Genomic DNA, 26,156 nt, shown 5'->3' on the forward strand with positions numbered 1-26,156 from the left:
GACCGAAGTGATGGATTTAAATATTTAACTCATCAAAGTATAAGGAATATTCTGAAGTCAAAGATTTTACTCAATTGAATATTGTAAACTGTTATATATATTATATAAAGTATTATAAATTAACTAATCGATAATATTTTATAAATATATCGATATTTAAATTATTAACACACAGGTTTTGTATGAATACAATAAGTAAGTGATACCAATGCCTAACATAATAAAACCATTAACCTCAGGAGAGGAAAAAAAACGCTAGAATCCAGCGAAATTCGATCTCATGACCTTCTTTGAGTTAAGCAGATGTAATAGCCGCTACACCGTGGAAACAGTATTTAGTAACGTCGTCAAATATTGTTTTATCATTCACGAGTTGTATCTAATGCTGAATTTAATGTTGAATTCATTTTCAAAACACAATGGAGTATCAGAAACTGTGAATTAGCTAAATGTATTTAGGGTTTCCAATCCTACTGCAGTTCACTTTCCATTTAATTTAGACAAAATCGGGGTTGGAGTATTAGTACCAATGACTATAGTAACGGCAACAAACTAAATATAGCAATCTCCTTTATTAACGAATCCTGTGTAAAATCAAAAGAGAAAACAAATGATAGGTTCCAGCGAGTTTCGAACTCACGACCTTCTACGTGTTAAGCAGATGTGATAACCACTACACCATGGAACCAGTTGTTTGTGACACCGTCAAATATTGTTTTATCATTCACGATTTGTATCTAATACTGAATTTAATGTTGAATTCCTTTTCAAAACACAATGGAGTATAAGATACTGTGAATTGGTTAAAAGTATTTAGGATTTCGAATCCTGCTGCAGATCACTTTCCATTTAATGAAGACTAAATCGGGGTTGGGGTATTAGCACCAATAACTATAGAAAATACAACAAACTTAATATAGCAATCTCCTCTATAAAAAAATACGGTGTAAAAGCAAAAGAGAAAACATATGCTAGGTTCCAGCGAGTTTCGAACTCACGACCTTCTGCGTGTAAAGCAGATGTGATAACCACTACACCATGGAACCATATGCTGGCTGTTTTTCATCATTGTCATATTATATTGGAGCTGTGAAGAGCAGAGCTCGCCGAATCGTTAGAACGCACGTCAAAATGAATAGTAGCATTTCGTCCGTACTTACGTTCTGAGCTCAAATTCATACTTTTCGGGTCGATAAATTAAGTACCAGTGAAAAACTGAGGTTGCTGTAATCGACTCATCCCCGACCTCCCCGAAGCTGCTGTTGTGGCCAAAATTTGAAATAATACTAATTATTGTTATATTTCGGTGACCGGAGATTGAATTCAAACACAGATCTTACAAAACCAGAAAACATTCCATCAAATGATTTATTCAACCAATACACCACTCTGGAATTTTACTCTATTTATCGACCCCGAACTGATAAAAGGCATATGTGACCGAAGTGATGGATTTAAATATTTAACTCATCAAAGTATAAGGAATATTCTGAAGTCAAAGATTTTACTCAATTGAATATTGTAAACTGTTATATATATTATATAAAGTATTATAAATTAACTAATCGATAATATTTTATAAATATATCGATATTTAAATTATTAACACACAGGTTTTGTATGAATACAATAAGTAAGTGATACCAATGCCTAACATAATAAAACCATTAACCTCAGGAGAGGAAAAAAGACGCTAGAATCCAGCGAAATTCGATCTCATGACCTTCTTTGAGTTAAGCAGATGTAATAGCCGCTACACCGTGGAAACAGTATTTAGTAACCCCGTCAAATATTGTTTTATCATTCACGAGTTGTATCTAATGCTGAATTTAATGTTGAATTCATTTTCAAAACACAATGGAGTATCAGAAACTGTGAATTAGCTAAATGTATTTAGGGTTTCCAATCCAACTGCAGTTCACTTTCCATTTAATTTAGACAAAATCGGGGTTGGAGTATTAGTACCAATGACTATAGTAACGGCATTATTTTCGGGTCGATAAATTAAGTACCAGTGAAAAACTGAGGTTGCTGTAATCGACTCATCCCCGACCTCCCCGAAGCTGCTGTTGTGGCCAAAATTTGAAATAATACTAATTATTGTTATATTTCGGTGACCGGAGATTGAATTCAAACACAGATCTTACAAAACCAGAAAACATTCCATCAAATGATTTATTCTACCAATACACCACTCTGGAATTTTACTCTATTTATCGACCCCGAACTGATAAAAGGCATATGTGACCGAAGTGATGGATTTAAATATTTAACTCATCAAAGTATAAGGAATATTCTGAAGTCAAAGATTTTACTCAATTGAATATTGTAAACTGTTATATATATTATATAAAGTATTATAAATTAACTAATCGATAATATTTTATAAATATATCGATATTTAAATTATTAACACACAGGTTTTGTATGAATACAATAAGTAAGTGATACCAATGCCTAACATAATAAAACCATTAACCTCAGGAGAGGAAAAAAACGCTAGAATCCAGCGAAATTCGATCTCATGACCTTCTTTGAGTTAAGCAGATGTAATAGCCGCTACACCGTGGAAACAGTATTTAGTAACGTCGTCAAATATTGTTTTATCATTCACGAGTTGTATCTAATGCTGAATTTAATGTTGAATTCATTTTCAAAACACAATGGAGTATCAGAAACTGTGAATTAGCTAAATGTATTTAGGGTTTCCAATCCTACTGCAGTTCACTTTCCATTTAATTTAGACAAAATCGGGGTTGGAGTATTAGTACCAATGACTATAGTAACGGCAACAAACTAAATATAGCAATCTCCTTTATTAACGAATCCTGTGTAAAATCAAAAGAGAAAACAAATGATAGGTTCCAGCGAGTTTCGAACTCACGACCTTCTACGTGTTAAGCAGATGTGATAACCACTACACCATGTAACCAGTTGTTTGTGACACCGTCAAATATTGTTTTATCATTCACGATTTGTATCTAATACTGAATTTAATGTTGAATTCCTTTTCAAAACACAATGGAGTATAAGATACTGTGAATTGGTTAAAAGTATTTAGGATTTCGAATCCTGCTGCAGATCACTTTCCATTTAATGAAGACTAAATCGGGGTTGGGGTATTAGCACCAATAACTATAGAAAATACAACAAACTTAATATAGCAATCTCCTCTATAAAAAAATACGGTGTAAAAGCAAAAGAGAAAACATATGCTAGGTTCCAGCGAGTTTCGAACTCACGACCTTCTGCGTGTAAAGCAGATGTGATAACCACTACACCATGGAACCATAAGCTGGCTGTTTTCCATCATTGTCATATTATATTGGAGCTGTGAAGAGCAGAGCTGGCCGAATCGTTAGAACGCACGTCAAAATGAATAGTAGCATTTCGTCCGTACTTACGTTCTGAGCTCAAATTCATACCTTTCGGGTCGATAAATTAAGTACCAGTGAAAAACTGAGGTTGCTGTAATCGACTCATCCCCGACCTCCCCGAAGCTGCTGTTGTGGCCAAAATTTGAAATAATACTAATTATTGTTATATTTCGGTGACCGGAAATTGAATTCAAACACAGATCTTACAAAACCAGAAAACATTCCATCAAATGATTTATTCTACCAATACACCACTCTGGAATTTTACTCTATTTATCGACCCCGAACTGATAAAAGGCATATGTGACCGAAGTGATGGATTTAAATATTTAACTCATCAAAGTATAAGGAATATTCTGAAGTCAAAGATTTTACTCAATTGAATATTGTAAACTGTTATATATATTATATAAAGTATTATAAATTAACTAATCGATAATATTTTATAAATATATCGATATTTAAATTATTAACACACTGGTTTTGTATGAATACAATAAGTAAGTGATACCAATGCCTAACATAATAAAACCATTAACCTCAGGAGAGGAAAAAAGACGCTAGAATCCAGCGAAATTCGATCTCATGACCTTCTTTGAGTTAAGCAGATGTAATAGCCGCTACACCGTGGAAACAGTATTTAGTAACCCCGTCAAATATTGTTTTATCATTCACGAGTTGTATCTAATGCTGAATTTAATGTTGAATTCATTTTCAAAACACAATGGAGTATCAGAAACTGTGAATTAGCTAAATGTATTTAGGGTTTCCAATCCTACTGCAGTTCACTTTCCATTTAATTTAGACAAAATCGGGGTTGGAGTATTAGTACCAATGACTATAGTAACGGCAACAAACTAAATATAGCAATCTCCTTTATTAACGAATCCTGTGTAAAATCAAAAGAGAAAACAAATGATAGGTTCCAGCGAGTTTCGAACTCACGACCTTCTACGTGTTAAGCAGATGTGATAACCACTACACCATGGAACCAGTTGTTTGTGACACCGTCAAATATTGTTTTATCATTCACGATTTGTATCTAATACTGAATTTAATGTTGAATTCCTTTTCAAAACACAATGGAGTATAAGATACTGTGAATTGGTTAAAAGTATTTAGGATTTCGAATCCTGCTGCAGATCACTTTCCATTTAATGAAGACTAAATCGGGGTTGGGGTATTAGCACCAATAACTATAGAAAATACAACAAACTTAATATAGCAATCTCCTCTATAAAAAAATACGGTGTAAAAGCAAAAGAGAAAACATATGCTAGGTTCCAGCGAGTTTCGAACTCACGACCTTCTGCGTGTAAAGCAGATGTGATAACCACTACACCATGGAACCATATGCTGGCTGTTTTCCATCATTGTCATATTATATTGGAGCTGTGAAGAGCAGAGCTCGCCGAATCGTTAGAACGCACGTCAAAATGAATAGTAGCATTTCGTCCGTACTTACGTTCTGAGCTCAAATTCATACTTTTCGGGTCGATAAATTAAGTACCAGTGAACAACTGAGGTTGCTGTAATCGACTCATCCCCGACCTCCCCGAAGCTGCTGTTGTGGCCAAAATTTGAAATAATACTAATTATTGTTATATTTCGGTGACCGGAGATTGAATTCAAACACAGATCTTACAAAACCAGAAAACATTCCATCAAATGATTTATTCTACCAATACACCACTCTGGAATTTTACTCTATTTATCGACCCCGAACTGATAAAAGGCAGAAGTGACCGAAGTGATGGATTTAAATATTTAACTCATCAAAGTATAAGGAATATTCTGAAGTCAAAGATTTTACTCAATTGAATATTGTAAACTGTTATATATATTATATAAAGTATTATAAATTAACTAATCGATAATATTTTATAAATATATCGATATTTAAATTATTAACACACAGGTTTTGTATGAATACAATAAGTAAGTGATACCAATGCCTAACATAATAAAACCATTAACCTCAGGAGAGGGGAAAAAAACGCTAGAATCCAACGAAATTCGATCTCATGACCTTCTTTGAGTTAATCAGATGTAATAGCCACTACACCGTGGAAACAGTATTTAGTAACCCCGTCAAATATTGTTTTATCATTCACGAGTTGTATCTAATGCTGAATTTAATGTTGAATTCATTTTCAAAACACAATGGAGTATCAGAAACTGTGAATTAGCTAAATGTATTTAGGGTTTCCAATCCTGCTGCAGTTCACTTTCCATTTAATTTAGACAAAATCGGGGTTGGAGTATTAGTACCAATGACTATAGTAACTGCAACAAACTAAATATAGCAATCTCCTTTATTAAAGAATCCTGTGTAAAATCAAAAGAGAAAACAAATGATAGGTTCCAGCGAGTTTCGAACTCACGACCTTCTGCGTGTTAAGCAGATGTGATAACCACTACACCATGGAACCAGTTGTTAGCGACACCGTCAAATATTGTTTTATCATTCACGATTTGTATCTAATACTGAATTTAATGTTGAATTCCTTTTCAAAACACAATGGAGTATAAGATTCTGTGAATTGGCTAAAAGTATTTAGGATTTCGAATCCTGCTGCAGATCACTTTCCATTTAATGAAGACTAAATCGGGGTTGGGGTATTAGCACCAATAACTATAGAAAATACAACAAACTTAATATAGCAATCTCCTCTATAAAAAATTCCGGTGTAAAAGCAAAAGAGTAAACAAATGCTAGATTCCAGCGAGTTTCGAACTCACGACCTTCTGCGTGTGAAGCAAATGTGATAACCACTACACCATGGAACCATATACCGGCTGTTTTCCATCATTGTCATATTATATTGGAGCTGTGAAGAGCAGAGCTGGCCGAATCGTTAGAACGCCCGTCAAAATGAATAGCAGCATTTCGTCCGTACTTACGTTCTCAGCTCAAATTCATTCTTTTCGGGTCGATAAATTAAGTACCAGTGAAAAACTGAGGTTGCTGTAATCGACTCATCCCCGACCTCCCCGAAGCTGCTGTTGTGGCCAAAATTTGAACTAATACTAATTATTGTTATATTTCGATGACCGGAGATTGAATTCAAACACAGATCTTACAAAACCAGAAAACATTCCATCAAATGCTTTATTCTACCAATACACCACTCTGGAATTTTACTCTATTTATCGACCCCGAACTGATAAAAGGCATATGTGACCGAAGTGATGGATTTAAATATTTAACTCATCAAAGTATAAGGAATATTCTGAAGTCAAAGATTTTACTCAATTGAATATTGTAAACTGTTATATATATTATATAAAGTATTATAAATTAACTAATCGATAATATTTTATAAATATATCGATATTTAAATTATTAACACACAGGTTTTGTATGAATACAATAAGTAAGTGATACCAATGCCTAACATAATAAAACCATTAACCTCAGGAGAGGAAAAAAAACGCTAGAATCCAGCGAAATTCGATCTCATGACCTTCTTTGAGTTAAGCAGATGTAATAGCCGCTACACCGTGGAAACAGTATTTAGTAACGTCGTCAAATATTGTTTTATCATTCACGAGTTGTATCTAATGCTGAATTTAATGTTGAATTCATTTTCAAAACACAATGGAGTATCAGAAACTGTGAATTAGCTAAATGTATTTAGGGTTTCCAATCCTACTGCAGTTCACTTTCCATTTAATTTAGACAAAATCGGGGTTGGAGTATTAGTACCAATGACTATAGTAACGGCAACAAACTAAATATAGCAATCTCCTTTATTAACGAATCCTGTGTAAAATCAAAAGAGAAAACAAATGATAGGTTCCAGCGAGTTTCGAACTCACGACCTTCTACGTGTTAAGCAGATGTGATAACCACTACACCATGGAACCAGTTGTTTGTGACACCGTCAAATATTGTTTTACCATTCACGATTTGTATCTAATACTGAATTTAATGTTGAATTCCTTTTCAAAACACAATGGAGTATAAGATACTGTGAATTGGTTAAAAGTATTTAGGATTTCGAATCCTGCTGCATATCACTTTCCATTTAATGAAGACTAAATCGGGGTTGGGGTATTAGCACCAATAACTATAGAAAATACAACAAACTTAATATAGCAATCTCCTCTATAAAAAAATACGGTGTAAAAGCAAAAGAGAAAACATATGCTAGGTTCCAGCGAGTTTCGAACTCACGACCTTCTGCGTGTAAAGCAGATGTGATAACCACTACACCATGGAACCATATGCTGGCTGTTTTCCATCATTGTCATATTATATTGGAGCTGTGAAGAGCAGAGCTCGCCGAATCGTTAGAACGCACGTCAAAATGAATAGTAGCATTTCGTCCGTACTTACGTTCTGAGCTCAAATTCATACTTTTCGGGTCGATAAATTAAGTACCAGTGAAAAACTGAGGTTGCTTTAATCGACTCATCCCCGACCTCCCCGAAGCTGCTGTTGTGGCCAAAATTTGAAATAATAATAATTATTGTTATATTTCGGTGACCGGAGATTGAATTCAAACACAGATCTTACAAAACCAAAAAACATTCCATCAAATGCTTTATTCTACCAATACACCACTCTTGAATTTTACTCTATTTATCGACCCCGAACTGATAAAAGGCATATGTGACCGGAGTGATGGATTTAAATATTTAACTCATCAAAGTATAAGGAATATTCTGAAGTCAAAGATTTGACTCAATTGAATATTGTAAACTGTTATATATATTATATAAAGTATTATAAATTAACTAATCGATAATATTTTATAAATATATCGATATTTAAATTATTAACACACAGGTTTTGTATGAATACAATAAGTAAGTGATACCAATGCCTAACATAATAAAACCATTAACCTCAGGAGAGGGAAAAAAAACGCTAGAATCCAGCGAAATTCGATCTCATGACCTTCTTTGAGTTAAGCAGATGTAATAGCCGCTACACCGTGGAAACAGTATTTAGTAACCCCGTCAAATATTGTTTTATCATTCACGAGTTGTATCTAATGCTGAATTTAATGTTGAATTCATTTTCAAAACACAATGGAGTATCAGAAACTGTGAATTAGCTAAATGTATTTAGGGTTTCCAATCCTGCTGCAGTTCACTTTCCATTTAATTTAGACAAAATCGGGGTTGGAGTATTAGTACCAATGACTATAGTAACTGCAACAAACTAAATATAGCAATCTCCTTTATTAACGAATCCTGTGTAAAATCAAAAGAGAAAACAAATGATAGGTTCCAGCGAGTCTCGAACTCACGACCTTCTGCGTGTTAAGCAGATGCGATAACCACTACACCATGGAACCAGTTGTTAGAGACACCGTCAAATATTGTTTTATCCTTCACGATTTGTATCTAATACTGAATTTAATGTTGAATTCCTTTTCAAAACACAATGGAGTATAAGATACTGTGAATTGGCTAAAAGTATTTAGGATTTCGAATCCTGCTGCAGATCATTTTCCATTTAATGAAGACTAAACCGTGGTTGGGGTATTAGCACCAATAACTATAGAAAATACAACAAACTTAATATAGCAATCTCCTCTATAAAAAATTCCGGTGTAAAAGCAAAAGAGTAAACAAATGCTAGATTCCAGCGAGTTTCGAACTCACGACCTTCTGCGTGTGAAGCAAATGTGATAACCACTACACCATGGAACCATATACCGGCTGTTTTCCATCATTGTCATATTATATTGGAGCTGTGAAGAGCAGAGCTGGCCGAATCGTTAGAACGCCCGTCAAAATGAATAGCAGCATTTCGTCCGTACTTACGTTCTCAGCTCAAATTCATTCTTTTCGGGTCGATAAATTAAGTACCAGTGAAAAACTGAGGTTGCTGTAATCGACTCATCCCCGACCTCCCCGAAGCTGCTGTTGTGGCCAAAATTTGAACTAATACTAATTATTGTTATATTTCGATGACCGGAGATTGAATTCAAACACAGATCTTACAAAACCAGAAAACATTCCATCAAATGCTTTATTCTACCAATACACCACTCTGGAATTTTACTCTATTTATCGACCCCGAACTGATAAAAGGCATATGTGACCGAAGTGATGGATTTAAATATTTAACTCATCAAAGTATAAGGAATATTCTGAAGTCAAAGATTTTACTCAATTGAATATTGTAAACTGTTATATATATTATATAAAGTATTATAAATTAACTAATCGATAATATTTTATAAATATATCGATATTTAAATTATTAACACACAGGTTTTGTATGAATACAATAAGTAAGTGATACCAATGCCTAACATAATAAAACCATTAACCTCAGGAGAGGAAAAAAAACGCTAGAATCCAGCGAAATTCGATCTCATGACATTCTTTGAGTTAAGCAGATGTAATAGCCGCTACACCGTGGAAACAGTATTTAGTAACGTCGTCAAATATTGTTTTATCATTCACGAGTTGTATCTAATGCTGAATTTAATGTTGAATTCATTTTCAAAACACAATGGAGTATCAGAAACTGTGAATTAGCTAAATGTATTTAGGGTTTCCAATCCTACTGCAGTTCACTTTCCATTTAATTTAGACAAAATCGGGGTTGGAGTATTAGTACCAATGACTATAGTAACGGCAACAAACTAAATATAGCAATCTCCTTTATTAACGAATCCTGTGTAAAATCAAAAGAGAAAACAAATGATAGGTTCCAGCGAGTTTCGAACTCACGACCTTCTACGTGTTAAGCAGATGTGATAACCACTACACCATGGAGCCAGTTGTTTGTGACACCGTCAAATATTGTTTTACCATTCACGATTTGTATCTAATACTGAATTTAATGTTGAATTCCTTTTCAAAACACAATGGAGTATAAGATACTGTGAATTGGTTAAAAGTATTTAGGATTTCGAATCCTGCTGCAGATCACTTTCCATTTAATGAAGACTAAATCGGGGTTGGGGTATTAGCACCAATAACTATAGAAAATACAACAAACTTAATATAGCAATCTCCTCTATAAAAAAATACGGTGTAAAAGCAAAAGAGAAAACATATGCTAGGTTCCAGCGAGTTTCGAACTCACGACCTTCTGCGTGTAAAGCAGATGTGATAACCACTACACCATGGAACAATATGCTGGCTGTTTTCCATCATTGTCATATTATATTGGAGCTGTGAAGAGCAGAGCTCGCCGAATCGTTAGAACGCACGTCAAAATGAATAGTAGCATTTCGTCCGTACTTACGTTCTGAGCTCAAATTCATACTTTTCGGGTCGATAAATTAAGTACCAGTGAAAAACTGAGGTTGCTGTAATCGACTCATCCCCGACCTCCCCGAAGCTGCTGTTGTGGCCAAAATTTGAAATAATACTAATTATTGTTATATTTCGGTGACCGGAGATTGAATTCAAACACAGATCTTACAAAACCAGAAAACATTCCATCAAATGATTTATTCTACCAATACACCACTCTGGAATTTTACTCTATTTATCGACCCCGAACTGATAAAAGGCATATGTGACCGAAGTGATGGATTTAAATATTTAACTCATCAAAGTATAAGGAATATTCTGAAGTCAAAGATTTTACTCAATTGAATATTGTAAACTGTTATATATATTATATAAAGTATTATAAATTAACTAATCGATAATATTTTATAAATATATCGATATTTAAATTATTAACACACAGGTTTTGTATGAATACAATAAGTAAGTGATACCAATGCCTAACATAATAAAATCATTAACCTCAGGAGAGGAAAAAAAACGCTAGGATCCAGCGAAATTCGATCTCATGACCTTCTGCGAGTTAAGAAGATGTAATAGCCGCTACACCGTGGAAACAGTATTTAGTAACCCCGTCAAATATTGTTTTATCATTCACGAGTTGTATCTAATGCTGAATTTAATGTTGAATTCATTTTCAAAACACAATGGAGTATCAGAAACTGTGAATTAGCTAAATGTATTTAGGGTTTCCAATCCTGCTGCAGTTCACTTTCCATTTAATTTAGACAAAATCGGGGTTGGAGTATTATTACCAATGACTATAGTAACTGCAACAAACTAAATATAGCAATCTCCTTTATTAACGAATCCTGTGTAAAATCAAAAGAGAAAACGAATGATAGGTTCCAGCGAGTTTCGAATTCACGACCTTCTGCGTGTTAAGCAGATGTGATAACCACTACACCATGGAACCAGTTGTTAGTGACACCGTCAAATATTGTTTTATCCTTCACGATTTGTATCTAATACTGAATTTAATGTTGAATTCCTTTTCAAAACACAATGGAGTTTAAGATACTGTGAATTGGCTAAAAGTATTTAGGATTTCGAATCCTGCTGCAGATCACTTTCCATTTAATGAAGACTAAATCGGGGTTGGGGTATTAGCACCAATAACTATATAAAATACAACAAACTTAATATAGCAATCTCCTCTATAAAAAATTCCGGTGTAAAAGCAAAAGAGAAAACATATGCTAGGTTCCAGCGAGTTTCGAACTCACGACCTTCTGCGTGTAAAGCAGATGTGATAACCACTACACCATGGAACCATATACCGGCTGTTTTCCATCATCGTCATATTATATTGGAGCTGTGAAGAGCAGAGCTGGCCGAATCGTTAGAACGCCCGTCAAAATGAATAGCAGCATTTCGTCCGTACTTACGTTCTGAGCTCAAATTCATTCTTTTCGGTTCGATAAATTAAGTACCAGAGAAAAACTGAGGTTGCTGTAATCGACTCATCCCCGACCTCCCCGAAGCTGCTGTTGTGGCCAAAATTTGAAATAATAATAATTATTGTTATATTTCGGTGACCGGAGATTGAATTCAAACACAGATCTTACAAAACCAAAAAACATTCCATCAAATGCTTTATTCTACCAATACACCACTCTTGAATTTTACTCTATTTATCGACCCCGAACTGATAAAAGGCATATGTGACCGGAGTGATGGATTTAAATATTTAACTCATCAAAGTATAAGGAATATTCTGAAGTCAAAGATTTGACTCAATTGAATATTGTAAACTGTTATATATATTATATAAAGTATTATAAATTAACTAATCGATAATATTTTATAAATATATCGATATTTAAATTATTAACACACAGGTTTTGTATGAATACAATAAGTGATACCAATGCCTAACATAATAAAACCATTAACCTCAGGAGAGGGAAAAAAAACGCTAGAATCCAGCGAAATTCGATCTCATGACCTTCTTTGAGTTAAGCAGATGTAATAGCCGCTACACCGTGGAAACAGTATTTAGTAACCCCGTCAAATATTGTTTTATCATTCACGTGTTGTATCTAATGCTGAATTTAATGTTGAATTCATTTTCAAAACACAATGGAGTATCAGAAACTGTGAATTAGCTAAATGTATTTAGGGTTTCCAATCCTGCTGCAGTTCACTTTCCATTTAATTTAGACAAAATCGGGGTTGGAGTATTAGTACCAATGACTATAGTAACTGCAACAAACTAAATATAGCAATCTCCTTTATTAACGAATCCTGTGTAAAATCAAAAGAGAAAACAAATGATAGGTTCCAGCGAGCCTCGAACTCACGACCTTCTGCGTGTTAAGCAGATGTGATAACCACTACACCATGGAACCAGTTGTTAGAGACACCGTCAAATATTGTTTTATCCTTCACGATTTGTATCTAATACTGAATTTAATGTTGAATTCCTTTTCAAAACACAATGGAGTATAAGATACTGTGAATTGGCTAAAAGTATTTAGGATTTCGAATCCTGCTGCAGATCATTTTCCATTTAATGAAGACTAAATCGTGGTTGGGGTATTAGCACCAATAACTATAGAAAATACAACAAACTTAATATAGCAATCTCCTCTATAAAAAATTCTGGTGTAAAAGCAAAAGAGAAAACAAATGCTAGGTTCCAGCGAGTTTCGAACTAACGACCTTCTGCGTGTAAATAAGATGTGATAACCACTACACCATGGAACCATATACCGGCTGTTTTCCATCATTGTCATATTATATTGGAGCTGTGAAGAGCAGAGCTGGCCGAATCGTTAGAACGCCCGTCAAAATGAATAGCAGCATTTCGTCCGTACTTACGTTCTCAGCTCAAATTCATTCTTTTCGGTTCGATAAATTAAGTACCAGAGAAAAACTGAGGTTGCTGTAATCGACTCATCCCCGACCTCCCCGAAGCTGCTGTTGTGGCCAAAATTTGAAATAATACTAATTATTGTTATATTTCGGTGACCGGAGATTGAATTCAAACACAGATCTTACAAAACCAGAAAACATTCCATCAAATGCTTTATTCTACCAATACACCACTCTTGAATTTTACTCTATTTATCGACCCCGAACTGATAAAAGGCATATGTGACCGGAGTGATGGATTTAAATATTTAACTCATCAAAGTATAAGGAATATTATGAAGTCAAAGATTTTACTCAATTGAATATTGTAAACTGTTATATATATTATATAAACTATAATAAATTAACTAATCGATAATATTTTATAAATATATCGATATTTAAATTATTAACACACAGGTTTTGTATGAATACAATAAGTAAGTGATACCAATGCCTAACATAATAAAACCATTAACCTCAGGAGAGGGAAACAAATCGCTAGAATCCAGCGAAATTCGATCTCAAGACCTTCTGCGAGTTAAGCAGATGTAATAGCCGCTACACCGTGGAAACAGTATTTAGTAACCCCGTCAAATATTGTTTTATCAATCACGAGTTGTATCTAATGCTGAATTTAATGTTGAATTCATTTTCAAAACACAATGGAGTATCAGAAACTGTGAATTAGCTAAATGTATTTAGGGCTTCCAATCCTGCTGCAGTTCACTTTCCATTTAATTTAGACAAAATCGGGGTTGGAGTATTAGTACCAATGACTATAGTAACTGCAACAAACTAAATATAGCAATCTCCTTTATTAACGAATCCTGTGTAAAATCAAAAGAGTGAACAAATGATAGGTTCCAGCGAGTTTAGAACTCACGACCTTCTGCGTGTTAAGCAGATGTGATAACCACTACACCATGGAACCAGTTGTTAGAGACAATGTCAAATATTGTTTTATCATGCACGAGTGGTATCCAATACTGAATTTAATGTTGAATTCCTTTACAAAACACAATGGAGTATCAGAAACTGTAAATTAGCTAAAAGTATTTAGGGTTTCGAATCCTGCTGCAGTTCACTTTCCATTTAATCTAGACTAATTCGGGGTTGGAGTATTAGCACCAATAACTCTAGTAAATGCAACAAACTAAATATAGCAATCCCCTCTATAAAAAATACCTGTGTAAAATCAAAAGAGAAAGCAAATGATAGGTTCCAGCGAGTTTCGAACTCACGACCTTCTGCGTGTTAAGCAGATGTGATAACCACTACACCATGGAACCAGTTGTTAGTGACACCGTCAAATATTGTTTTATCATTCACGATTTGTATCTAATACTGAATTTATGTTGAATTCCTTTTTCAAAACACAATGGGGTATAAGATACTGTGAATTGGCTAAAAGTATTTAGGATTTCGAATCCTGCTGCAGATCACTTTCCATTTAATGAAGACTAAATCGGGGTTGGGGTATTAGCACCAATAACTATAGAAAATACAACAAACTTAATATAGCAATCTCCTCTAAAAAAAATTCCGGTGTAAAAGAAAAAAGAGAAAACATATCCTACGTTCAAGCGAGTTTCGAACTCACGACTTTCTGCGTGTAAAGCAGATGTGATAACCACTACACCATGGAACCATATACCGGCTGTTTTCCATCATTGTCATATTATATTGGAGCTGTGAAGAGCAGAGCTCGCCGAATCGTTAGAGCGCCAGTCAAAACGAATAGTAGCATTTCGTCCGTACTTACGTTTTCAGCTCAAATTCATCCTTTTCTGGTCGATAAATTAAGTACCAGTGAAAAACTGAGGTCGATGTAATCGACTCATCCCCGACCTCCCCCAAGCTGCTGTTGTGGCCAAAGTTTAAAATAATACTAATTATTGTTATATTTCGGTGACCGGAGATTGAATTCAAACACAGATCTTACAAAACCAGAAAACATTCCATCAAATGCTTTATTCTACCAATACACCACTCTGGAATTTTACTCTATTTATCGACCCCGAACTGATAAAAGGCATATGTGACCGAAGTGATGGATTTAAATATTTAACTCATCAAAGTATAAGGAATATTCTGAAATCAAATATTTTACTCAATTGAATATTGTAAACTGTTATATATATTATATAAAGTATTATAAATTAACTAATCGATAATATTTTATAAATATATCGATATTTAAATTATTAACACACAGGTTTTGTATGAATACAATAAGTAAGTGATACCAATGCCTAACATAATAAAACCATTAACCTCAGGAGAGGAAAAAAAACGCTAGAATCCAGCGAAATTCGATCTCATGACCTTCTGGGAGTTAAGCAGATGTAATAGCCGCTACGCCGTGGAAACAGTATTTAGTAACCCCGTCAAATATTGTTTTATCATTCACGAGTTGTATCTAATGCTGAATTTAATGTTGAATTCATTTTCAAAACACAATGGAGTATCAGAAACTGTGAATTAGCTAAATGTATTTAGGGTTTCCAATCCTGCTGCAGTTCACTTTCCATTTAATTTAGACAAAATCGGGGTTGGAGTATTAGTACCAATGACTATAGTAACTGCAACAAACTAAATATAGCAATCTCCTTTATTAACGAATCCTGTGTAAAATCAAAAGAGTAAACAAATGATAGGTTCCAGCGAGTTTAGAACTCACGACCTTCTGCGTGTTAAGCAGATGTCATAACCACTACACCATGGAACCAGTTGTTAGAGACAATGTCAAATATTGTTTTATCATGCACGAGTGGTATCTAATACTGAATTTAATGTTGAATTCATTTTCAAAACACAATGGAGTATCAGAAACTGTAAATTAGCTAAAAGTATTTAGGGTTTCGAATCCTGCTGCAGTTCACTTTCCATTTAATGTAGACTAATTCGGGGTTGGAGTATTAGCACCAATAACTCTAGTAAATGCAACAAACTTAATATAGCAATCTCCTCTATAAAAAATTCCGGTGTAAAAGCAAAAGAGAAAACAAATGCTAGGTTCAGCGAGTTTCGAACTCACGACCTTCTGCGTGTAAAGCAGATGTGATATCCACTACACCATGGAACCATATACCGGCTGTTTTCCATCATTATCATATTATATTTTAGCTGTGAAGAGCAGAGCTGGCCGAATCGTTAGAACGCCCGTCAAAATGAATAGCAGCATTTCGTCCGTACTTACGTTCTGAGCTCAAATTCATACTTTTCGGGTCGATAAATTAAGTACCAGTGAAAAACTGAGGTTGCTGTAATCGACTCATCCCCGACCTCCCCGAAGCTGCTGTTGTGGCCAAAATTTGAAATAATACTAATTATTGTTATATTTCGGTGACCGGAGATTGAATTCAAACACAGAACTTACAAAACCAGAAAACATTCCATCAAATGCTTTATTCTACCAATACACCACTCTGGAATTTTACTCTATTTATCGAGCCCGAACTGATAAAAGGCATATGTGACCGAAGTGATGGATTTAAATATTTAACTCATCAAAGTATAAGGAATATTCTGAAGTCAAAGATTTTACTCAATTGAATATTGTAAGCTGTTATATATATTATATAAAGTATTATAAATTAACTAATCGATAATATTTTATAAATATATCGATATTTAAATTATTAACACACAGGTTTTGTATGAATACAATAAGTAAGTGATACCAATGCCTAACATAATAAAACCATTAACCTCAGGAGAGGGAAAAAAACGCTAGAATCCAGCGAAATTCGATCTCATGACCTTCTGCGAGTTAAGCAGATGTAATAGCCGCTACACTGTGGAAGCAGTATTTAGTAACCCTGTCAAATATTGTTTTATCATTCACGAGTTGTATCTAATGCTGAATTTAATGTTGAATTCATTTTCAAAACACAATGGAGTATCAGAAACTGTGAATTAGCTAAATGTATTTAGGGTTTCCAATCCTGCTGCAGTTCACTTTCCATTTAATTTAGACAAAATCGGGGTTGGAGTATTAGTACCAATGACTATAGTAACTGCAACAAACTAAATATAGCAATCTCCGTTATTAACGAATCCTGTGTAAAATCAAAAGAGAAAACAAATGATAGGTTCCAGCGAGTTTCGAACTCACGACCTTCTGCGTGTTAAGCAGATGTGATAACCACTACACCATGGAACCAGTTGTTAGTGACCGTGTCAAATATTGTTTTATCATGCACGAGTGGTATCTAATACTGAATTTAATGTTGAATTCCTTTACAAAACACAATGGAGTATCAGAAACTGTAAATTAGCTAAAAGTATTTAGGGTTTCGAATCCTGCTGCGTTTCACTTTCCATTTAATGTAGACTAATTCGGGGTTGGAGTATTAGCACCAATAACTCTAGTAAATGCAACAAACTAAATATAGCAATCTCCTCTATAAAAAATACCTGTGTAAAATCAAAAGAGAAAGCAAATGATAGGTTCCAGCGAGTTTCGAACTCACGAACTTCTGCGTGTTAAGCAGATGTGATAAACACTACACCATGGAACCATATGCCGGCTGCTTTCCATCGTTGTCATATTATATTGGAGCTGTGAAGAGCAGAGCTGGCCGAATCGTTAGAACGCCCGTCAAAATGAATAGTAGCATTTCGTCCGTACTTACGTTCTGAGCTCAAATTCATCCTTTTCTGGTCGATAAATTAAGTACCAGTGAAAAACTGAGGTCGATGTAATCGACTCATCCCCGACCTCCCCCAAGCTGCTGTTGTGGCCAAAATTTGAAATAATACTAATTATTGTTATATTTCGGTGACCGGAGATTGAATTCAAACACAGATCTTACAAAACCAGAAAACATTCCATCAAATGCTTTATTCCACCAATACATCACTCTGGAATTTTACTCTATTTATCGAGCCCGAACTGATAAAAGGCAGAAGTGACCGAAGTGATGGATTTAAATATTTAACTCATCAAAGTATAAGGAATATTCTGAAGTTAAAGATTTTACTCAATTGAATATTGTAAACTGTTATATATATTATATAAAGTATTATAAATTAACTAATCGATAATATTTTATAAATATATCGATATTTAAATTATTAACACACAGGTTTTGTATGAATACAATAAGTAAGTGATACCAATGCCTAACATAATAAAACCATTAACCTCAGGAGAGGGGAAAAAAACGCTAGAATCCAACGAAATTCGATCTCATGACCTTCTTTGAGTTAAGCAGATGTAATAGCCACTACACCGTGGAAACAGTATTTAGTAACCCCGTCAAATATTGTTTTATCATTCACGAGTTGTATCTAATGCTGAATTTAATGTTGAATTCATTTTCAAAACACAATGGAGTATCAGAAACTGTGAATTAGCTAAATGTATTTAGGGTTTCCAATCCTGCTGCAGTTCACTTTCCATTTAATTTAGACAAAATCGGGGTTGGAGTAATAGTACCAATGACTATAGTAACTGCAACAAACTAAATATAGCAATCTCCTTTATTAACGAATCCTGTGTAAAATCAAAAGAGAAAACAAATGATAGGTTCCAGCGAGTTTCGAACTCACGACCTTCTGCGTGTTGCGCAGATGTGATAACCACTACACCATGGAACCAGTTGTTAGTGACACCGTCAAATATTGTTTTATCATTCACGATTTGTATCTAATACAGAATTTAATGTTGAATTCCTTTTCAAAACACAATGGAGTATCAGAAACTGTAAATTAGCTAAAAGTATTTAGGGTTTCGAATCCTGCTGCAGTTCACTTTCCATTTAATGTAGACTAATTCGGGGTTGGAGTATTAGCACCAATAACTCTAGTAAATGCAACAAACTTAATATAGCAATCTCCTCTATAAAAAATTCCGGTGTAAAAGAAAAAGAGAAAACAAATGCTAGGTTCCAGTGAGTTTCGAACTCACGACCTTCTGCGTGTAAAGCAGATGTGATAACCACTACACCATGGAACCATATACCGGCTGTTTTCCATCATTATCATATTATATTGGAGCTGTGAAGAGCAGAGCTGGCCGAATCGTTAGAACGCCCGTCAAAATGAATAGCAGCATTTCGTCCGTACTTACGTTCTGAGCTCAAATTCATACTTTTCGGGTCGATAAATTAAGTACCAGTGAAAAACTGAGGTTGCTGTAATCGACTCATCCCCGACCTCCCCGAAGCTGCTGTTGTGGCCAAAATTTGAAATAATACTAATTATTGTTATATTTCGGTGACCGGAGATTGAATTCAAACACAGAACTTACAAAACCAGAAAACATTCCATCAAATGCTTTATTCTACCAATACACCACTCTGGAATTTTACTCTATTTATCGAGCCCGAACTGATAAAAGGCATATGTGACCGAAGTGATGGATTTAAATATTTAACTCATCAAAGTATAAGGAATATTCTGAAGTCAAAGATTTTACTCAATTGAATATTGTAAACTGTTATATATATTATATAAAGTATTATAAATTAACTAATCGATAATATTTTATAAATATATCGATATTTAAATTATTAACACACAGGTTTTGTATGAATACAATAAGTAAGTGATACCAATGCCTAACATAATAAAACCATTAACCTCAGGAGAGGGGAAAAAAACGCTAGAATCCAACGAAATTCGATCTCATGACCTTCTGGGAGTTAAGCAGATGTAATAGCCGCTACACCGTGGAAACAGTATTTAGTAACCCCGTCAAATATTGTTTTATCATTCACGAGTTGTATCTAATGCTGAATTTAATGTTGAATTCATTTTCAAAACACAATGGAGTTTCAGAAACTGTGAATTAGCTAAATGTATTTAGGGTTTCCAATCCTGCTGCAGTTCACTTTCCATTTAATGTAGACTAATTCGGGGTTGGAGTATTAGCACCAATAACTCTAGTAAATGCAACAAACTAAATATAGCAATCTCCTCTATAAAAAATACCTGTGTAAAATCAAAAGAGAAAGCAAATGATAGGTTCCAGCGAGTTTCGAACTCACGACCTTCCGCGTGTTAAGCAGATGCGATAACCACTACACCATGGAACCAGTTGTTAGTGACACCGTCAAATATTGTTTTATCATTCACGATTTGTATCTAATACAGAATTTAATTTTGAATTCCTTTTCAAAACACAATGGAGTATCAGAAACTGTAAATTAGCTAAAAGTATTTAGGGTTTCGAATCCTGCTGCAGTTCACTTTCCATTTAATGTAGACTAATTCGGGGTTGGAGTATTAGCACCAATAACTCTAGTAAATGCAACAAACTTAATATAGCAATCTCCTATATAAAAAATTCCGGTGTAAAAGAAAAAGAGAAAACAAATGCTAGGTTCCAGTGAGTTTCGAACTCACGACCTTCTGCGTGTAAAGCAGATGTGATAACCACTACACCATGGAACCATATACCGGCTGTTTTCCATCATTATCATATTATATTGGAGCTGTGAAGAGCAGAGCTGGCCGAATCGTTAGAACGCCCGTCAAAATGAATAGCAGCATTTCGTCCGTACTTACGTTCTGAGCTCAAATTCATACTTTTCGGGTCGATAAATTAAGTACCAGTGAAAAACTGAGGTTGCTGTAATCGACTCATCCCCGACCTCCCCCAAGCTGCTGTTGTGGCCAAAATTTGAAATAATACTAATTATTGTTATATTTCGGTGACCGGAGATTGAATTCAAACACAGATCTTACAAAACCAGAAAACATTCCATCAAATGCTTTATTCTACCAATACATCACTCTGGAATTTTACTCTATTTATCGACCCCGAACTGATAAAAGGCATATGTGACCGAAGTGATGGATTTAAATATTTAACTCATCAAAGTATAAGGAATATTCTGAAGTTAAAGATTTTACTCAATTGAATATTGTAAACTGTTATATATATTATATAAAGTATTATAAATTAACTAATCGATAATATTTTATAAATATATCGATATTTAAATTATTAACACACAGGTTTTGTATGAATACAATAAGTAAGTGATACCAATGCCTAACATAATAAAACCATTAACCTCAGGAGAGGGGAAAAAAACGCTAGAATCCAACGAAATTCGATCTCATGACCTTCTTTGAGTTAAGCAGATGTAATAGCCACTACACCGTGGAAACAGTATTTAGTAACCCCGTCAAATATTGTTTTATCATTCACGAGTTGTATCTAATGCTGAATTTAATGTTGAATTCATTTTCAAAACACAATGGAGTCTCAGAAACTGTGAATTAGCTAAATGTATTTAGGGTTTCCAATCCTGCTGCAGTTCACTTTCCATTTAATGTAGACTAATTCGGGGTTGGAGTATTAGCACCAATAACTCTAGTAAATGCAACAAACTAACTATAGCAATCTCCTCTATAAAAAATACCTGTGTAAAATCAAAAGAGAAAGCAAATGATAGGTTCCAGCGAGTTTCGAACTCACGACCTTCTGCGTGTTAAGCAGATGTGATAACCACTACACCATGGAACCAGTTGTTAGTGACACCGTCAAATATTGTTTTATCATTCACGATTTGTATCTAATACAGAATTTAATGTTGAATTCCTTTTCAAAACACAATGGAGTATCAGAAACTGTAAATTAGCTAAAAGTATTTAGGGTTTCGAATCCTGCTGCAGTTCACTTTCCATTTAATGTAGACTAATTCGGGGTTGGAGTATTAGCACCAATAACTCTAGTAAATGCAACAAACTTAATATAGCAATCTCCTCTATAAAAAATTCCGGTGTAAAAGAAAAAGAGAAAACAAATGCTAGGTTCCAGCGAGTTTCGAACTCACGACCGTCTGCGTGTAAAGCAGATGTGATAACCACTACACCATGGAACCATATACCGGCTGTTTTCCATCATTATCATATTATATTGGAGCTGTGAAGAGCAGAGCTGGCCGAATCGTTAGAACGCCCGTCAAAATGAATAGCAGCATTTCGTCCGTACTTACGTTCTGAGCTCAAATTCATACTTTTCGGGTCGATAAATTAAGTACCAGTGAAAAACTGAGGTTGCTGTAATCGACTCATCCCCGACCTCCCCGAAGCTGCTGTTGTGGCCAAAATTTGAAATAATACTAATTATTGTTATATTTCGGTGACCGGAGATTGAATTCAAACACAGAACTTACAAAACCAGAAAACATTCCATCAAATGCTTTATTCTACCAATACACCACTCTGGAATTTTACTCTATTTATCGAGCCCGAACTGATAAAAGGCATATGTGACCGAAGTGATGGATTTAAATATTTAACTCATCAAAGTATAAGGAATATTCTGAAGTCAAAGATTTTACTCAATTGAATATTGTAAACTGTTATATATATTATATAAAGTATTATAAATTAAATAATCGATAATATTTTATAAATATATCGATATTTAAATTATTAACACACAGGTTTTGTATGAATACAATAAGTAAGTGATACCAATACCTAACATAATAAAACCATTAACCTCAGGAGAGGGAAAAAAACGCTAGAATCCAGCGAAATTCGATCTCATGACCTTCTGCGAGTTAAGCAGATGTAATAGCCGCTACACTGTGGAAGCAGTATTTAGTAACCCCGTCAAATATTGTTTTATCATTCACGAGTTGTATCTAATGCTGAATTTAATGTTGAATTCATTTTCAAAACACAATGGAGTATCAGAAACTGTGAATTAGCTAAATGTATTTAGGGTTTCCAATCCTGCTGCAGTTCACTTTCCATTTAATTTAGACAAAATCGGGGTTGGAGTATTAGTACCAATGACTATAGTAACTGCAACAAACTAAATATAGCAATCTCCGTTATTAACGAATCCTGTGTAAAATCAAAAGAGAAAACAAAAGATAGGTTCCAGCGAGTTTCGAACTCACGACCTTCTGCGTGTTAAGCAGATGTGATAACCACTACACCATGGAACCAGTTGTTAGTGACCGTGTCAAATATTGTTTTATCATGCACGAGTGGTATCTAATACTGAATTTAATGTTGAATTCCTTTACAAAACACAATGGAGTATCAGAAACTGTAAATTAGCTAAAAGTATTTAGGGTTTCGAATCCTGCTGCATTTCACTTTCCATTTAATGTAGACTAATTCGGGGTTGGAGTATTAGCACCAATAACTCTAGTAAATGCAACAAACTAAATATAGCAATCTCCTCTATAAAAAATACCTGTGTAAAATCAAAAGAGAAAGCAAATGATAGGTTCCAGCGAGTTTCGAACTCACGAACTTCTGCGTGTTAAGCAGATGTGATAAACACTACACCATGGAACCATATGCCGGCTGCTTTCCATCGTTGTCATATTATATTGGAGCTGTGAAGAGCAGAGCTCGCCGAATCGTTAGAACGCCCGTCAAAATGAATAGTAGCATTTCGTCCGTACTTAAGTTCTCAGCTCAAATTCATCCTTTTCGGGTCGATAAATTAAGTACCAGTGAAAAACTGAGGTTGCTGTAATCGACTCATCCCCGACCTCCCCGAAGCTGCTGTTGTGGCCAAAATTTGAAATAATACTAATTATTGTTATATTTCGGTGACCGGAGATTGAATTCAAACTCAGATCTTACAAAACCAGAAAACATTCCATCAAATGCTTTATTCTACCAATACATCACTCTGGAATTTTACTCTATTTATCGAGCCCGAACTGATAAAAGGCAGAAGTGACCGAAGTGATGGATTTAAATATTTAACTCATCAAAGTATAAGGAATATTCTGAAGTCAAAGATTTTACTCAATTGAATATTGTAAACTGTTATATATATTATATAAAGTATTATAAATTAACTAATCGATAATATTTTATAAATATATCGATATTTAAATTATTAACACACAGGTTTTGTATGAATACAATAAGTAAGTGATACCAATGCCTAACATAATAAAACCATTAACCTCAGGAGAGGGGAAAAAAACGCTAGAATCCAACGAAATTCGATCTCATGACCTTCTTTGAGTTAATCAGATGTAATAGCCACTACACCGTGGAAACAGTATTTAGTAACCCCGTCAAATATTGTTTTATCATTCACGAGTTGTATCTAATGCTGAATTTAATGTTGAATTCATTTTCAAAACACAATGGAGTATCAGAAACTGTGAATTAGCTAAATGTATTTAGGGTTTCCAATCCTGCTGCAGTTCACTTTCCATTTAATGTAGACTAATTCGGGGTTGGAGTATTAGCACCAATAACTCTAGTAAATGCAACAAACTTAATATAGCAATCTCCTATATAAAAAATTCCGGTGTAAAAGAAAAAGAGAAAACAAATGCTAGGTTCCAGTGAGTTTCGAACTCACGACCTTCTGCGTGTAAAGCAGATGTGATAACCACTACACCATGGAACCATATAACGGCTGTTTTCCATCATTATCATATTATATTGGAGCTGTGAAGAGCAGAGCTGGCCGAATCGTTAGAACGCCCGTCAAAATGAATAGCAGCATTTCGTCCGTACTTACGTTCTGAGCTCAAATTCATACTTTTCGGGTCGATAAATTAAGTACCAGTGAAAAACTGAGGTTGCTGTAATCGACTCATCCCCGACCTCCCCCAAGCTGCTGTTGTGGCCAAAATTTGAAATAATACTAATTATTGTTATATTTCGGTGACCGGAGATTGAATTCAAACACAGATCTTACAAAACCAGAAAACATTCCATCAAATGCTTTATTCTACCAATACATCACTCTGGAATTTTACTCTATTTATCGACCCCGAACTGATAAAAGGCATATGTGACCGAAGTGATGGATTTAAATATTTAACTCATCAAAGTATAAGGAATATTCTGAAGTTAAAGATTTTACTCAATTGAATATTGTAAACTGTTATATATATTATATAAAGTATTATAAATTAACTAATCGATAATATTTTATAAATATATCGATATTTAAATTATTAACACACAGGTTTTGTATGAATACAATAAGTAAGTGATACCAATGCCTAACATAATAAAACCATTAACCTCAGGAGAGGGGAAAAAAACGCTAGAATCCAACGAAATTCGATCTCATGACCTTCTTTGAGTTAAGCAGATGTAATAGCCACTACACCGTGGAAACAGTATTTAGTAACCCCGTCAAATATTGTTTTATCATTCACGAGTTGTATCTAATGCTGAATTTAATGTTGAATTCATTTTCAAAACACAATGGAGTATCAGAAACTGTGAATTAGCTAAATGTATTTAGGGTTTCCAATCCTGCTGCAGTTCACTTTCCATTTAATTTAGACAAAATCGGGGTTGGAGTAATAGTACCAATGACTATAGTAACTGCAACAAACTAAATATAGCAATCTCCTTTATTAACGAATCCTGTGTAAAATCAAAAGAGAAAACAAATGATAGGTTCCAGCGAGTTTCGAACTCACGACCTTCTGCGTGTTAAGCAGATGTGATAACCACTACACCATGGAACCATATACCGGCTGTTTTCGATCATTGTCATATTATATTGGAGCTGTGAAGAGCAGAGCTGGCCGAATCGTTAGAACGCCCGTCAAAATGAATAGCAGCATTTCGTCCGTACTTACGTTCTCAGCTCAAATTCATTCTTTTCGGGTCGATAAATTAAGTACCAGTGAAAAACTGAGGTTGCTGTAATCGACTCATCCCCGACCTCCCCGAAGC

At 34.5% G+C, this 26,156-nt stretch overlaps 31 non-coding genes across 31 annotated transcripts; all 31 read right to left on the reverse strand.

Annotated features, from left to right (window-relative positions):
- Positions 1-615: 615 nt before the first annotated feature.
- Positions 616-688, reverse strand: Trnav-aac (transfer RNA valine (anticodon AAC)). Its single transcript has one exon. It is a non-coding gene; the product is annotated as a tRNA-Val (tRNA).
- A 285-nt stretch (positions 689-973) lies between these two features.
- Positions 974-1,046, reverse strand: Trnav-uac (transfer RNA valine (anticodon UAC)). Its single transcript has one exon. It is a non-coding gene; the product is annotated as a tRNA-Val (tRNA).
- Positions 1,047-2,859: 1,813 nt separating this feature from the next.
- Trnav-aac (transfer RNA valine (anticodon AAC)) lies at positions 2,860-2,932 on the reverse strand. Its single transcript has one exon. It is a non-coding gene; the product is annotated as a tRNA-Val (tRNA).
- Positions 2,933-3,217: 285 nt separating this feature from the next.
- Trnav-uac (transfer RNA valine (anticodon UAC)) lies at positions 3,218-3,290 on the reverse strand. Its single transcript has one exon. It is a non-coding gene; the product is annotated as a tRNA-Val (tRNA).
- A 1,007-nt stretch (positions 3,291-4,297) lies between these two features.
- On the reverse strand, positions 4,298-4,370 carry Trnav-aac (transfer RNA valine (anticodon AAC)). Its single transcript has one exon. It is a non-coding gene; the product is annotated as a tRNA-Val (tRNA).
- Positions 4,371-4,655: 285 nt separating this feature from the next.
- Trnav-uac (transfer RNA valine (anticodon UAC)) lies at positions 4,656-4,728 on the reverse strand. Its single transcript has one exon. It is a non-coding gene; the product is annotated as a tRNA-Val (tRNA).
- Positions 4,729-5,736: 1,008 nt separating this feature from the next.
- Trnav-aac (transfer RNA valine (anticodon AAC)) lies at positions 5,737-5,809 on the reverse strand. The gene has a single exon. It is a non-coding gene; the product is annotated as a tRNA-Val (tRNA).
- A 285-nt stretch (positions 5,810-6,094) lies between these two features.
- On the reverse strand, positions 6,095-6,167 carry Trnav-cac (transfer RNA valine (anticodon CAC)). Its single transcript has one exon. It is a non-coding gene; the product is annotated as a tRNA-Val (tRNA).
- A 1,007-nt stretch (positions 6,168-7,174) lies between these two features.
- Trnav-aac (transfer RNA valine (anticodon AAC)) lies at positions 7,175-7,247 on the reverse strand. Its single transcript has one exon. It is a non-coding gene; the product is annotated as a tRNA-Val (tRNA).
- Positions 7,248-7,532: 285 nt separating this feature from the next.
- Positions 7,533-7,605, reverse strand: Trnav-uac (transfer RNA valine (anticodon UAC)). Its single transcript has one exon. It is a non-coding gene; the product is annotated as a tRNA-Val (tRNA).
- A 1,008-nt stretch (positions 7,606-8,613) lies between these two features.
- On the reverse strand, positions 8,614-8,686 carry Trnav-aac (transfer RNA valine (anticodon AAC)). Its single transcript has one exon. It is a non-coding gene; the product is annotated as a tRNA-Val (tRNA).
- Positions 8,687-8,971: 285 nt separating this feature from the next.
- Positions 8,972-9,044, reverse strand: Trnav-cac (transfer RNA valine (anticodon CAC)). Its single transcript has one exon. It is a non-coding gene; the product is annotated as a tRNA-Val (tRNA).
- Positions 9,045-10,051: 1,007 nt separating this feature from the next.
- Positions 10,052-10,124, reverse strand: Trnav-aac (transfer RNA valine (anticodon AAC)). The gene has a single exon. It is a non-coding gene; the product is annotated as a tRNA-Val (tRNA).
- A 285-nt stretch (positions 10,125-10,409) lies between these two features.
- On the reverse strand, positions 10,410-10,482 carry Trnav-uac (transfer RNA valine (anticodon UAC)). Its single transcript has one exon. It is a non-coding gene; the product is annotated as a tRNA-Val (tRNA).
- Positions 10,483-11,489: 1,007 nt separating this feature from the next.
- On the reverse strand, positions 11,490-11,562 carry Trnav-aac (transfer RNA valine (anticodon AAC)). Its single transcript has one exon. It is a non-coding gene; the product is annotated as a tRNA-Val (tRNA).
- Positions 11,563-11,847: 285 nt separating this feature from the next.
- Positions 11,848-11,920, reverse strand: Trnav-uac (transfer RNA valine (anticodon UAC)). The gene has a single exon. It is a non-coding gene; the product is annotated as a tRNA-Val (tRNA).
- A 1,004-nt stretch (positions 11,921-12,924) lies between these two features.
- Positions 12,925-12,997, reverse strand: Trnav-aac (transfer RNA valine (anticodon AAC)). Its single transcript has one exon. It is a non-coding gene; the product is annotated as a tRNA-Val (tRNA).
- A 1,366-nt stretch (positions 12,998-14,363) lies between these two features.
- On the reverse strand, positions 14,364-14,436 carry Trnav-aac (transfer RNA valine (anticodon AAC)). The gene has a single exon. It is a non-coding gene; the product is annotated as a tRNA-Val (tRNA).
- A 285-nt stretch (positions 14,437-14,721) lies between these two features.
- Trnav-aac (transfer RNA valine (anticodon AAC)) lies at positions 14,722-14,794 on the reverse strand. Its single transcript has one exon. It is a non-coding gene; the product is annotated as a tRNA-Val (tRNA).
- A 2,803-nt stretch (positions 14,795-17,597) lies between these two features.
- On the reverse strand, positions 17,598-17,670 carry Trnav-aac (transfer RNA valine (anticodon AAC)). The gene has a single exon. It is a non-coding gene; the product is annotated as a tRNA-Val (tRNA).
- A 285-nt stretch (positions 17,671-17,955) lies between these two features.
- On the reverse strand, positions 17,956-18,028 carry Trnav-aac (transfer RNA valine (anticodon AAC)). Its single transcript has one exon. It is a non-coding gene; the product is annotated as a tRNA-Val (tRNA).
- A 1,008-nt stretch (positions 18,029-19,036) lies between these two features.
- Positions 19,037-19,109, reverse strand: Trnav-aac (transfer RNA valine (anticodon AAC)). Its single transcript has one exon. It is a non-coding gene; the product is annotated as a tRNA-Val (tRNA).
- Positions 19,110-19,394: 285 nt separating this feature from the next.
- On the reverse strand, positions 19,395-19,467 carry Trnav-uac (transfer RNA valine (anticodon UAC)). The gene has a single exon. It is a non-coding gene; the product is annotated as a tRNA-Val (tRNA).
- A 1,008-nt stretch (positions 19,468-20,475) lies between these two features.
- Positions 20,476-20,548, reverse strand: Trnav-aac (transfer RNA valine (anticodon AAC)). The gene has a single exon. It is a non-coding gene; the product is annotated as a tRNA-Val (tRNA).
- Positions 20,549-20,833: 285 nt separating this feature from the next.
- Trnav-uac (transfer RNA valine (anticodon UAC)) lies at positions 20,834-20,906 on the reverse strand. The gene has a single exon. It is a non-coding gene; the product is annotated as a tRNA-Val (tRNA).
- A 1,008-nt stretch (positions 20,907-21,914) lies between these two features.
- Trnav-aac (transfer RNA valine (anticodon AAC)) lies at positions 21,915-21,987 on the reverse strand. The gene has a single exon. It is a non-coding gene; the product is annotated as a tRNA-Val (tRNA).
- A 285-nt stretch (positions 21,988-22,272) lies between these two features.
- On the reverse strand, positions 22,273-22,345 carry Trnav-uac (transfer RNA valine (anticodon UAC)). Its single transcript has one exon. It is a non-coding gene; the product is annotated as a tRNA-Val (tRNA).
- Positions 22,346-23,352: 1,007 nt separating this feature from the next.
- Trnav-aac (transfer RNA valine (anticodon AAC)) lies at positions 23,353-23,425 on the reverse strand. The gene has a single exon. It is a non-coding gene; the product is annotated as a tRNA-Val (tRNA).
- A 285-nt stretch (positions 23,426-23,710) lies between these two features.
- Trnav-aac (transfer RNA valine (anticodon AAC)) lies at positions 23,711-23,783 on the reverse strand. Its single transcript has one exon. It is a non-coding gene; the product is annotated as a tRNA-Val (tRNA).
- A 1,008-nt stretch (positions 23,784-24,791) lies between these two features.
- Trnav-uac (transfer RNA valine (anticodon UAC)) lies at positions 24,792-24,864 on the reverse strand. Its single transcript has one exon. It is a non-coding gene; the product is annotated as a tRNA-Val (tRNA).
- A 1,008-nt stretch (positions 24,865-25,872) lies between these two features.
- Positions 25,873-25,945, reverse strand: Trnav-aac (transfer RNA valine (anticodon AAC)). The gene has a single exon. It is a non-coding gene; the product is annotated as a tRNA-Val (tRNA).
- Positions 25,946-26,156: the final 211 nt, after the last annotated feature.

This window comes from Octopus bimaculoides, chromosome 10 (assembly GCF_046866305.1).
Source record: "Octopus bimaculoides isolate indiv1 chromosome 10, ASM4686630v1, whole genome shotgun sequence".
NCBI lineage: Eukaryota > Metazoa > Mollusca > Cephalopoda > Octopoda > Octopodidae > Octopus > Octopus bimaculoides.